This window comes from Pyxicephalus adspersus, chromosome 7, assembly GCF_032062135.1.
Source record: "Pyxicephalus adspersus chromosome 7, UCB_Pads_2.0, whole genome shotgun sequence".
Classification (NCBI taxonomy): Eukaryota; Metazoa; Chordata; class Amphibia; order Anura; family Pyxicephalidae; genus Pyxicephalus; species Pyxicephalus adspersus.
The window spans coordinates 24,441,181-24,453,119 of NC_092864.1; the positions used below are offsets into that span (position 1 = coordinate 24,441,181).

Here is an 11,939-nt window from a genome sequence, read left to right on the forward strand (position 1 = left end):
TTGCACAGAAGGTTGTTTTGCTGGCTACATTTATACCTTTATATTAGTATATTATTGAGTTTTTAATATTTTTTTAATAATCTTTTTTTAATCCATAAACCTCCGAAATCAATGTTTATACACCCAGTGGAATGGATACACACATAGTGAAAGTACAGCACCATGCAGAATCCTCTGGGGATTCACAGAGAAGTTATTGTTGTATCATTCTTTTACTGTCATCTAGTGGAATTTTTTACAACTGCAGGGTGTCTAAAAATACACTCATCAGCCACTTTTTAGGTACACCTTGCTAGTACCAAGTTGAACCCCTTTTTGCCTTCAGAACTGCTGTAATTTTTCACGGCATAAATTCAAAAAGTGCTGGAAACATTCCACAGTCATATTGACATAAAAACATCACACATTTTCTGTAGATTTCTTGACTACACATCCGTGATGCTAAACTTCCGTTCCACCAAATTTATGTTTATTAGAATTATATAAAATCGATGCATTGTATTGATTTTTTTAAAATAATGCTCTATTAGATTGAGATCTGGTGACTGTGGAGTATAGGGAACTCATTGTCACGTTAAGGAAACCAGTTTGAGATGATTTGATCTGTGCGACATGGTGCATTATCCTGCTGGAGATAGCCATAGGAAGATTGGTACCCTGCAGTCATAAAGGGATGGACATGGTCAGCAATAATAATAAGGTAGGCTGTGCCAGTTAAACAATGCTCCAATGATACTAAGGGTTCAACATATGCCAACAAAGTATCCTCAACACCATTACACCACCATCAGCAGCGTGAACTGTTACAGGAAGGATGAATCCATCCATCCATCCAAGAAAAGAGTGGCAGTTTTGTTGGCAAACAAGAATTTGTATGTCACATTTACCTCTTCTTCAGTAAAGGGCGGGCGTCTCTCTCCAGCGCATGCGGGCAGTCTGGTCATGCCTACTCTCCCAAGTTTTATCAGTTTCCCCCATACCGCCAGACAATCAGGAAATAGCCTCTTAATCATCCCTGGCTATTTAGCTAGCTCATACACAGCACTCAGCCTCATGTAATGTGTCGCCACTAGTGCCGATCCCCCAAGCTCTGCTAAGCGGTTCCTATACACTTGGTGCTTAAACGTATCTATACTTAGAATTTTCACTTTACATAAAAGGGTAGAGAACCCTTTTATTTAGGGCAAAAATGATCGGTCTGCCCTGCAGGATTGAAGGTATGTGTGTTTTTGTTTTTTTTGAGAATTCCCTTGTGCTGTTCCAGTGTTCCTCTCTGTGGATATCCCTGTGTCACCTGTGCCTCCTGTTGCTTCCAGTATCTCCTGTGTTATCTATGTCTGGAGTTGCCCCTTTGTCACTGGTGTCTATTTCCTTGATCCCTGGTATTTGACCCCTGGTGACATGACCTCTCCTGCTTATTGCCTGCCCAGATCCCAGTCTTAGTTGACAATTCTTCTGCCTTGTTATTTGGCAATGTGTATCTTCCTGCCCATCCTGGCATGCCCAAGGACAGCTACCTGGCAGTAATCAGCAGCGCAACATCTTCACCACTAGAGGCTCTGGAGAAGACCTGGTTGCACACTTGGACTCTGCGCCTTGGCCCTTTGCAGGACTCACATAACTTTTGTGTAAGCCAAAGTGCCCCCTAGTGGCCATGTCCCCCCAAGTGTGACTTTGTATTTCTGTATTTATCATACAAACAAAAAAACAACTTAAAATATTTCAATCCTGAATCCTGGGTTTGTCTGTAGTTCTAAATAGTAGTAAGCATTTATTGTCTCAAGGTAAGTGGTATTATTAGTAGTGCTAAATGTCATACAGAATTATAATTAGTCCATGTATACTGTTAAATACAAATAGTGTGAGATGTGGATTTGTATGTAGTATTAAATAGTGGTAAGCATTTTTTGTGTCAATGTAAGTGTTATTATTAGAGTACCTTAAAGGTGTTATGATAGCTCCAGGTATCTATAAGAAAGAATAATTAGAATTAAATAGGAAATGTATTAATATTTGACTTACATGTCCACTATGATTGGTCACTGATTAGTGGTAAATAGGAGGTAAATTAATTAAGTTTTCAATTTCCATATGCAACAAGTAGGTGTCTTTAAATTGCTATTACCTGGCACGTCTCATATCTTGGGATAATTTTGAACCATTGAGGTACCCTTAGTCATTTTAATCAAATTGAAAACATAATTATTCATAATTATTAAAAAGGTCTAACTCTCCTAAACAAGTTCAAAGGAATCATTTTTTTAAGCTCATCAATGACTATTCAGCATAGTGGACATGTAAGTTGAATTTTTTTATACATCCTAATACAGCCCATCTGCTTTACGTTTAGATATATTGAGCATTCAGAGATGCTTTTCTGTTCTAAATTGTGAAACATAGCTATTGGAGTTACTGTTGCCTTTTATATCAACTCAAACCAGTCTGGGTATTCTGTTTTTACATAGAAAATTGCTGCTTACTGGATATTTTCCCTTTTTCAAACCATTCTGCAGAGCTCAGCAGTTTTGAGATCATCAGAGAGTGACAGGCAAGTAAAAATATTTATTGCAGAAGGGACATTGCCTGTCCCTTTCTGCAATAAGGCCCTGCCTGATCACGAATTTTCAAAGTTGAACTTAAATTCTGCTTAGTGTAAATATTTTCATTAGATGTGTAAATATAATACCTGTCACCCCCTTAAGAAATCTAAAATGCCCAAAATATTATCTAAACCAATAGTCATATGATGCACTGCGTTTTGAGTTCCCTTATTCCTTTCTGAAAATATGGAGGATCCTTTCTTGGATATTTATGTTGAGGCCTAATGATGTGAAAAACAGGACAATTCACACCGGCTGACCACTGACAAAAAACAGTGGCAGGCTGATTGTGCTGCTGATCTCCAATAACAGAAGAGAAGCCAGCGAAGGGCATGTGATGTTTGAGTAAATGAAGTAAAAAAACTTTGAAAGATAATGTTAAAATAAATAGTAAATGGGTTAGAAGGATGGAGGGATTTTTTCCAGCAATTCAACTATACGAGTATCATCAATAACCTTGTCATTATTAAGTGAACCTAACTATGGTCACCAAAGTATTTACATATTTTCACCCTGCAGTAAAAGCCCTAATTCTCTTTGCATTATAAGGAATTGAAGATAAATTCATTTTCCAAAGTTTATTTTATATGAACAAAATCTTGGCAACCTGCAGGTTCTTTGATATTAACAACCAACAGATGTTTTTAGGTTTTTAGAAACCAACCAAAACCCATCTCTGCATAGCAGAGCACTCTGGACGCAAAGCAATCCAAAGGAACCTAACAGGGAAAACTTAACAGGGTATTAGAACCCAGAAATTGTTACAATTCTATATATTTGTTCTCTTTTTTGACTCTTTGACTGTAGCATTAAGGTTGTATTAGATAGTTTAGAGAAACAACTGCGACTTTACATACTGGGAGTGTCAATCTTCAAGTCATAGCAGGCATAAGAGAAATTAGTATCAAGGAATGGCTGTACGGAATAAATTGCATATTGTTAGGTCAGCACTTTGCATTATAACTTTGTATGATTAGAGGAATAATGAATGCAGGTGATATAGTATGGCTGAATTATGGAAGTATTGAAGAAGAAATGGCTGCCTTGGGCACTTCCGCAGAAGAGGAAAGTGTGAAAAGGCAGAAGTAGAATACTGATCTTGTGAAGGTAGACCATTGATTCAGAAAAAACATATAATTCAACGTGACCACACAAATGTGCAAAAATTAAGTTCTATAGTTAGGGGACACACAAGCGTATTTATGTACAGTAATACAACATGACATGTTTGGCAAATCTATTACTCAAGTGCTAGGTTTAAGTTCCACTAGGTGGTGAAATGTGTCAGTCTGCCTGTTCTGTGTTCACCTTGGTTCACTTGGGACCAATAAAGTTTTAAGCCTGGCACAGATTCACTGTGTGCAATCTATCATTTTCCCTTGTGCCTAACTATGCAGTGAAATTAAATAAACATGGTACTCAAATTAAATTGTACAAATGGAAGAGAATGAACGCCACAATCCTGTCATTATCTGCATCTATGAACCACGCTTTCCTGTAGATTTTATGCAACCCAGTCCATCCACTTATTTCAGCAAGGGCCATTTCAGACTTGCAGCTGACCACATCATTGTTTCGCAGGCTCAACTGCACTCCCAACCACTTCTATTCCTCCAAATAGGAGCAGTTGGCAATCATTTTGTGTGCATGTTTGCAAGCGGTTGTGTTGCAGCTTGGTTCCTGGAAGTGGCATGTTCCTTCTGGTCATACAGTACCGTGTTTCCCCGATGATAAGGCAGGGCCATCAAATAAACATGCACATTGGTCTTTCCTATGTATCCATCCCCCAGCACATACATATTGGCCCTTCCCCAGTATCCATCCACCAGCACATACACATTCGCCTTTACCCCGTGTCCCTCTTCCAGCCCATACATATTCATGTGCATGTTTATTTTTTATACATGTTTTTTCCCTATCTTCCTCCTCGAGCACACACTCCACATTGCATAGACCAGGATTGTGTTATTCTTCTCCTTCGCATAATGTCTGCTGTCATATTTTTCACAATACTATCCTGCACATACTGCCCACCATCATAACCTTGTGACTCCTCTTCTGCACATAATACCTTCTTGATTCCCCTGCACATAGTACCTGCTGTCACACCTCCTACATTCCCCTCTTGTATATACTGCCTGTTGCCATACACTCTGTATTACTTTTATGCAAATACTGTCAATTGTCATAACCTCCACACTCCTCCCCTGCATATACTTTTTTTGCATTGTTTGTTGTATTCGCAACTTTTCTGTAACAGGCAACTATGTGCTACAGACATTTAATTTCAATTAATTGTCCACATGTAGCAGGGCTATAGTAGCAGAGGAAGAAACTGCACAAGGAATCAATCATGTGCCGACAGAAAGCATACTGATGTATAATGAACAGATAAGCTCAATACGGAATTGCTTATACCTTTAATGCTCAGCAACAGGCTGGTCTGTCATCTCAAACTAATTATAAATTCAAGCTAAATGCACCTGAATGCCTCTCTACACAGGTCTTTTTTAATACAGCTCTGTCCTGCCTGATGTATATAGGTGGAATGTCCCTTTAAGAGCTCTTTAGGATTGTACACATAACTGTTTTCACAATAGTCGGAGGAATTTACACTTCTCTTCCTCTCACACCCTCAGTTCTACCCTTTTGCCCAGCCATTTCATCCACGTTCCATTCTTCTGCTGTCTCCACCCTACAAGTTTTGCTGTCATTTGGCGTGTCAGTCACTTATCTAGTCAGCATTGCTTCACAAGGAGGTGTGCACTCACTGAAACTTTATTTTTTTTTTTATTTAGGTATATGGTCCAACAGGTCCCTCAAATTCCTGCAATTTAGGTGAATTTTGGTAACTACATGATTAAGGGTTTTGCAGTAAACATGAAAAGTTAGTAGACATAGATTTAGAAACATAATCAAACTCAAATTGTAATCGAATGAATTGTTATTTTGTGGTTTTGGAATTAAATAAAAATTGGGCAATTATACTCATCCTTGCTGTGTGACCAATTTAGGGTGTTTGTAACGATTTTTGAGGATCTGTAAGACTAAATATCATTACATTAGGTTTGTTAAGAATAATCCAATAGTCTGGGCTTGGTTCACTTGAAACTAGTGAAAAAAGTATACATTTTAAAACTGAATACCTATTGGTGTTGAACCACTTAGAAAGGCTGAGCTGGGCTTGAAAGGTTTTGGAGAATCTTCTACTGCACGAAGAGAAGAATATAAGCTTTTATTTGCATTGGAAACAAACTAGGAAGACTACACAGATAAAACAGTAGGCCTAAAATGTTTTATTCCTCACTTGTATAGCTCTCCCTCTTGACAAGATATGACCTAATGATTCAATATGGCTTCCACTAGCACTATTGTACTGTGGGGGACTTTTTTTTATACAAATGGCATTTTTTTGGGATAAACTCATGTAAGGATAAGTATACGGGCAATAGGGAATTGAGAGACAGTTTATTGTATGTTATGGGTTACTGCCCTAACCACCCTACACATGTAGGTGTTCTGCTAAATGCAGAACATTGAGCAAGATCATTAACATCACCCAATTTAAAATGAAAATTATAGTGCCAGAGAGTACCTGAAGTTTTATTGTTATATCATTTACCTGTTTTTTATGTCACTGTCACTTTTTCACCTACTGTCTTTTCTATTTATTTCTAGTGAACCTGCCAACCTTGGATTACGAGGGTCAGGTGTTGCCATTGCATCTAATGTGTGTGGTACCATCATGTCAGGATCAAAGAAGCACTTTAAAACCCCCAGTAAGCAAGAACAATCTACAAATGCAAACCACGACTGGCCAGCCTAGAGTTTACTGTTTGATGTTAAAGGAGCTAAAATAATATATATTGTGGGATTTGCAATACAATCCAATGTAATAGTATTTGGACTAAATTGAACATAGAATATATGGGGTAGAACAATCCCATACCAACAGTGAAACATGTAGTTTGAAAGGTTATAATTTGGGTTCAGTGTACTGTTTTAAAACTTGCAGTTACCCAGTCCACTTTGAATTCTGTATTTTGTTAAAAGTATGCTTTCTGCATATTTGAGGCCATCTGTCCAAAAGTTGGAGTTGCCGATTAAATGAATCTTTCAACACAATAACGATGGAAAGCACACCAGCAAATCCACCAAGCAATAGCTACAAAACATAAAATAAAATGTAAGTTTATTATCTTTATGTGGGTATTATAAAGTAGTGGTCGCCAACCTTTTGTTTGTCACAGACCCTTAATTTCAGGGACTCGGGACCGCGCTTGTGCGGGGAGCTGTGTGTCCCCCAGAGTGACGTCAAGATGCCAGAACCTGTCCACTCTCCCATCGCAGGTCTGAGCCAGAGACACAACCCTCCCACTGCCCCGAGCATGTGATCCATACGAAGGGCATGGACCACGGCTCTGGCCAGTACCCCCCCCCCCCAGTGGGGTCCTTCTCCTTTGCACTGGCCAGAGCCGCAGACCACCAAAATTTGGGGGGTGGCGCACCGGAGACCACCAGTTGGCAACCCCTGGTATAAAGTATGATGATAATGTGTATTGCATAGAGGTAGTAAATTATTATGAATGGGCTTCCTAGCACCAAAACTCACATAAAAAAGGTATGTGTGCTATTTTATGGGAATGTAGCACACCACAAAGTGCATTAGTGTGTTACAATGGGTTCTGGTGCACTGCACATTAGAAAATGTGTGTTCCGAATGAATGGCACTATAGCTCACTAACGTGTATTGTCGCAGTTTACCTTAACTTAGCTCAACTATATGAATCCATACTAAACTGTTTCAGTGTACCAGCATGAAAGGCAGCATATACTCACCTTTCCTTTCTTCGTTTCACTCCCAAAGGCTGATGCAAATATTCAGTACTTGGTGAAAATAAAGGAGTGACAGCGATGTCACATGGGTCAATAGCTCTGCAAAACTCCCAGCAGCAGCTAAATGGAGAAGCAGGTGAGTGAAAAAAGGTGTACTGTATGAGTCCATGAAGAATGGCATTAAAAAAACTGTTGCTTTGCCTTGTATTTGCAAAGCATAGATTAGCGTTAAGTAAAAATCTGAATAAAATCTGAGAAAACTATGTTTGCAGAGATTTACCACCTGGACATACATATAATAAAAATATCTATTTCTTGCCTTTCAGATCCTTTCTTTAGACAGCATTATCATCCTTACTAATGGAACAAAAAGCATGTTCTGTAATTATGTATTACTAATCATGACTTATCTGGAATTATTCTCCTGCTAGAAATGTCCTTCCTTCTATCTATAAAATTCATAGGTGAGTCATTGTGTTTCTCTCCAATAGCCTTCTAGCTGTGATCTAATAGAGGTGTGTGATGACGTGTAAGATTTGCTGTATAAACTCATTTACAGCGTATGTAACCAGAGGCTTTTTTCTGTCTGCTTTCCCCACCCTGAGACACACGTCACTCTCCTTATAGAACAAGCTGGCCTTGTCTTCTATAGTTTCTCTATCCCACTACTGCCCGAGCTGTGAACCTGTAGACGTACTGAGCAGCTTTCTATAGAATCTTCTCAATTTACATCTCAGAGATTTAGATATGTAACACATCAGCCAATGTCACAAGTTACAATATGGAAACTTTAATTCTACACATTATGTAATAAGTATTGTCAGCACTACTTCATTAACAATTAGGGGTCTGTTAGCATCTCTGCCTTTGCCTGCCTCACTATTTATGCTTTTCACCACAGGTAAAGACAGGAACAGTTCAAAAATACATTGATTTCTGTGTAGGATGAATATATTGATTTCCATAGGCTTTACTGCAGAGTAAAAACAAAATTCCTCTGCATTTCTACAATGATAACCATTAAGGCCGCATTAAAATATTTGTACTTGTAGCTACATGTATTATTAACTTTATACATTAACCAGACTACTTTGTTTTTAGCTTGTCTTCCATTTAAAGTAAAGGTCTACTTCCCTGCCAGCTACCCACCGTCCTAAACAGACCTAAACTCCAACATCAGATTTTATATTAAATTTCTATTCTCATTTACTTTGGCCCATGTCAGCTTGCATCTATGAAAAATAAAACATCCATTTTTTTTTTTTTTGCATTTACAGTTTTCCCCTATTCTCCCTTCCACAAAAACCTCCTAATACCAAGTTCAGTTCATACAACTTTATGTGATGGGGAACAATGCTGCTGCCCTAATGCCTAATTGTCATTTAGTCTTTTTTAATAATTAATACGTTTTTAAAAACTTATTATAAACTAATAAGTGGCATTGGCCCTTGTGTAGGTTGTGGCTGCTTGTATTATTGTATGATGAGAAGGTGTTGCCAATGTTGTTACCAATTATCAGCAGCCGGATGCCATTTTTTTAAAAATAATGCACATATCTATACATATCACATATCACATATCTACATCTGAGACTGGTTCAGATGAAAAGCAGACACTACACAATGCCAGACTCAACCCATAAATGCCTTTCTGTGATTTATTTTACACTTTCTAACCGAGGACTTACTTTTCTGTAGTGTTATGCCTAATCTCCACAAATTGCCAGGCCACAGTCCAATGACAGTATGCTCGGCTATGTTCAGCTTGGCAGTAAAGGTGCAGTTACAGCTTTCATGCACCACTGAACTGTTGCCTAAAGAGAGATGCTAGCAAGCAGCATCTATCTACAGCAGCCCAATAGAAAGTGAATGGGGTTGACAGTAAGTAGTTCAGTACCTCCTGTCCAATTTGCAAATGCTGGCTCTTTAAGAACCAGCTCTGTGGTGCTGGCAGCCAAGTGACCAAGAGGCTGGTAAGGCGCCAGCCACGGGGAGCTGCAAAGGAGTTGTTGTTCCTGCCATGGGAACAAACCTGAGTTGAGTCAGATACAGTTGGTTTGTAAGATCCATTTTACAGATATTTTATTACCATCAGATTAACCATCTTAGGTTCATAACGCCTACCTCCATGACTTTAGCAGATCAAATTCCACCCAGAACCACAATAATGAATTTCTGATATAACTATGCTCCCATATGGCTTAATATGTAGCAAACAGACTGTAGAGAATCAATTGCTGAACCGACTTTGAGAACAAGCACCAATGTCTTGATAAAATTGTCATAATTTACCAATACATGATTCTTTACTAATTATCTTTGACAGAGTAAAAAGTAAATCCTTGTAATCTAATCAGGGTTATAAAACGCAAGGACATTTTATGGGTAATTAAGTTGTAGTAATTTCCTTGGTTATGGTTGCTCTTTAAATAAACATGCAGGAAGCTAATTACTTCACAATTACAGGTTCAGTTGTATGCAATAATGGAACCATATTCCAGCAGCTAACTTTGTTAAAGCTAAACCTCAGGCAAGCACCTAGATACACATATGAAATGCACATCCCTTTCTGGAAGGGCAGAAGATCTGATTTTTTTTCCATACTATGGGTAAACCCCACTGCAGTCTTGTCTTCTGCACCTTTAAACCAGCCATGCTTTAAATTGAATAGAGTAGCACAGAGAACTAATGTGCTAAACAAAAAGAGGGAAATGAGGAACCAGGGACGGCAAAATATGAAAGGATTACCTTTGGCTTTAGGTAACACACCACACCTGAGATTGGACACTGAAGGAGAGGCAGCAAACTGATGAGCCCATCTTTCCACCACACTGCTTTGTCCTTCGCTAGGACACTTCTTGTAATACATCAGTTGAATGTTTGTCGCTTTGATTGTCTCTCTTCCAATTCGATCTCTTCTGTAAAGGGGATTACAAGAGGCTGATCCCAAGTCATATCCAGGTACATACACTGTTTCATGCAAAAACTCACTATAATTATTTAATAATAATTAAGCAGCTGTATTATTTGGGCCTGTAATAACTACCTAAGCTTAGCTTTTAAGTAAAAAAAAAAAAAAGATGCACTATTGGGGTATAGTTGGGCTTGTATAAATGAGGCATCTAAAGCCTGGTGCAGACAGATCATTTTTGGTAACAAATGACAGAACGACCACTGTATGTATACATAGCCCTATGTTGTTCTATAGAGAGGGGGGATGAGGCAGTGGTACCTCATTCATTTCCAAATGGTCATCCATCAATCTGCAGGGGTGTATTATTGAATGACATTGGCAAACTGTTGTACACATGTGAGATTTCCACCTAAAATGGGCATGACTGATCATTATTAGCAAAAACCATCTGACGTGTGTACAAAACTGAGGGCATATGTTAAAACAGGATAATAAATGCTTCTAAAAGTGAAGGTACCGGGCTGTCACCCCCCCCAATTGTACATATGTATTCAAGGCTAATTATTGATGTAGTTATGTCAGAATGAAGTTTGTACTTTCAAAATACAAATGAGCAGTGATAGCACTCATATTTATATCTAAACATGTTCATTACCTGAAATGTACAAATAAAAAAAATTGGCATTTGGAATATGGTCACTTGCAGTTTCATCCTGGAAGAAGCTTGCTTTGGTCTCTATGGCTATTTGTTACAGAGAATCAAAGAACAGCTGTCCAGCTAAACCTTCATGTGAGTTCATTATAAATGCCAAATATGTAATGACTTTGCATAGATTCTTTATTTGTGAATTTCATCTCTTGAACTCAAGGACATACTTCAGTCACATCAGTACTTATACTACCAAAAAGGAAAAATATGTAGCCAGTAACAAATTCTTATTGGTTTATTCAAGTTCTTGTGTGTCACCAATGCCATTTTCCCCAGTGGAGAAAGAATTACTGTACAATATACAATATTTAACTTACATGACTGAAACAAAATATTATTTATAAAATTGTTTATTTTGGATTTAAATTCCTTTAGATGGAAGGTGTTTGTTTTTTTTTTATAAACCACTCACAACATTTTTAATAGAATTCAAATAAGGGCTTGGACCAGGCCAATTTTTAGCCCTTTAGCCCATGTTACCATTTCCAACTTTTAAATAAATGGCTTCACATTTTAAGGAAGCGCACTTTTATGTGATGCAGAATTCAAAGATAAATCAATGCCTGCAAGCCATTCCACCCCCATTCCACCACCGTAACTCACAGTTGGTATGAGGTTCTCCCGAAGTGCTGTCTGTGGTTTGCATCGAACATAGCCACTGTTACAAAATAGCTCTATCCCTAATTCATTGGTCTACAGTACCTTGTTTTAAAAGGGCTGTGGTTTTTTGTTTAATTAAGAGAATAAACATCAAGATATCTAAGGTTAAAAAAGGACAGGTTACACTTATTGTTAAGCAGATTCTAAGCACCTAACATGAACCACCTGATTCTAATGTCATGGATTTGAAATGGTGTAAAATCTAGGTGTATCATCGTTTT

At 38.1% G+C, this 11,939-nt stretch overlaps 1 long non-coding RNA gene across 1 annotated transcript in view; it reads right to left on the reverse strand.

Annotated features, from left to right (window-relative positions):
- Positions 1 to 11,939, reverse strand: part of LOC140334520 (uncharacterized) — a 40,223-nt gene that overhangs the window by 15,006 nt on the left and 13,278 nt on the right. The window lies entirely within an intron of this gene.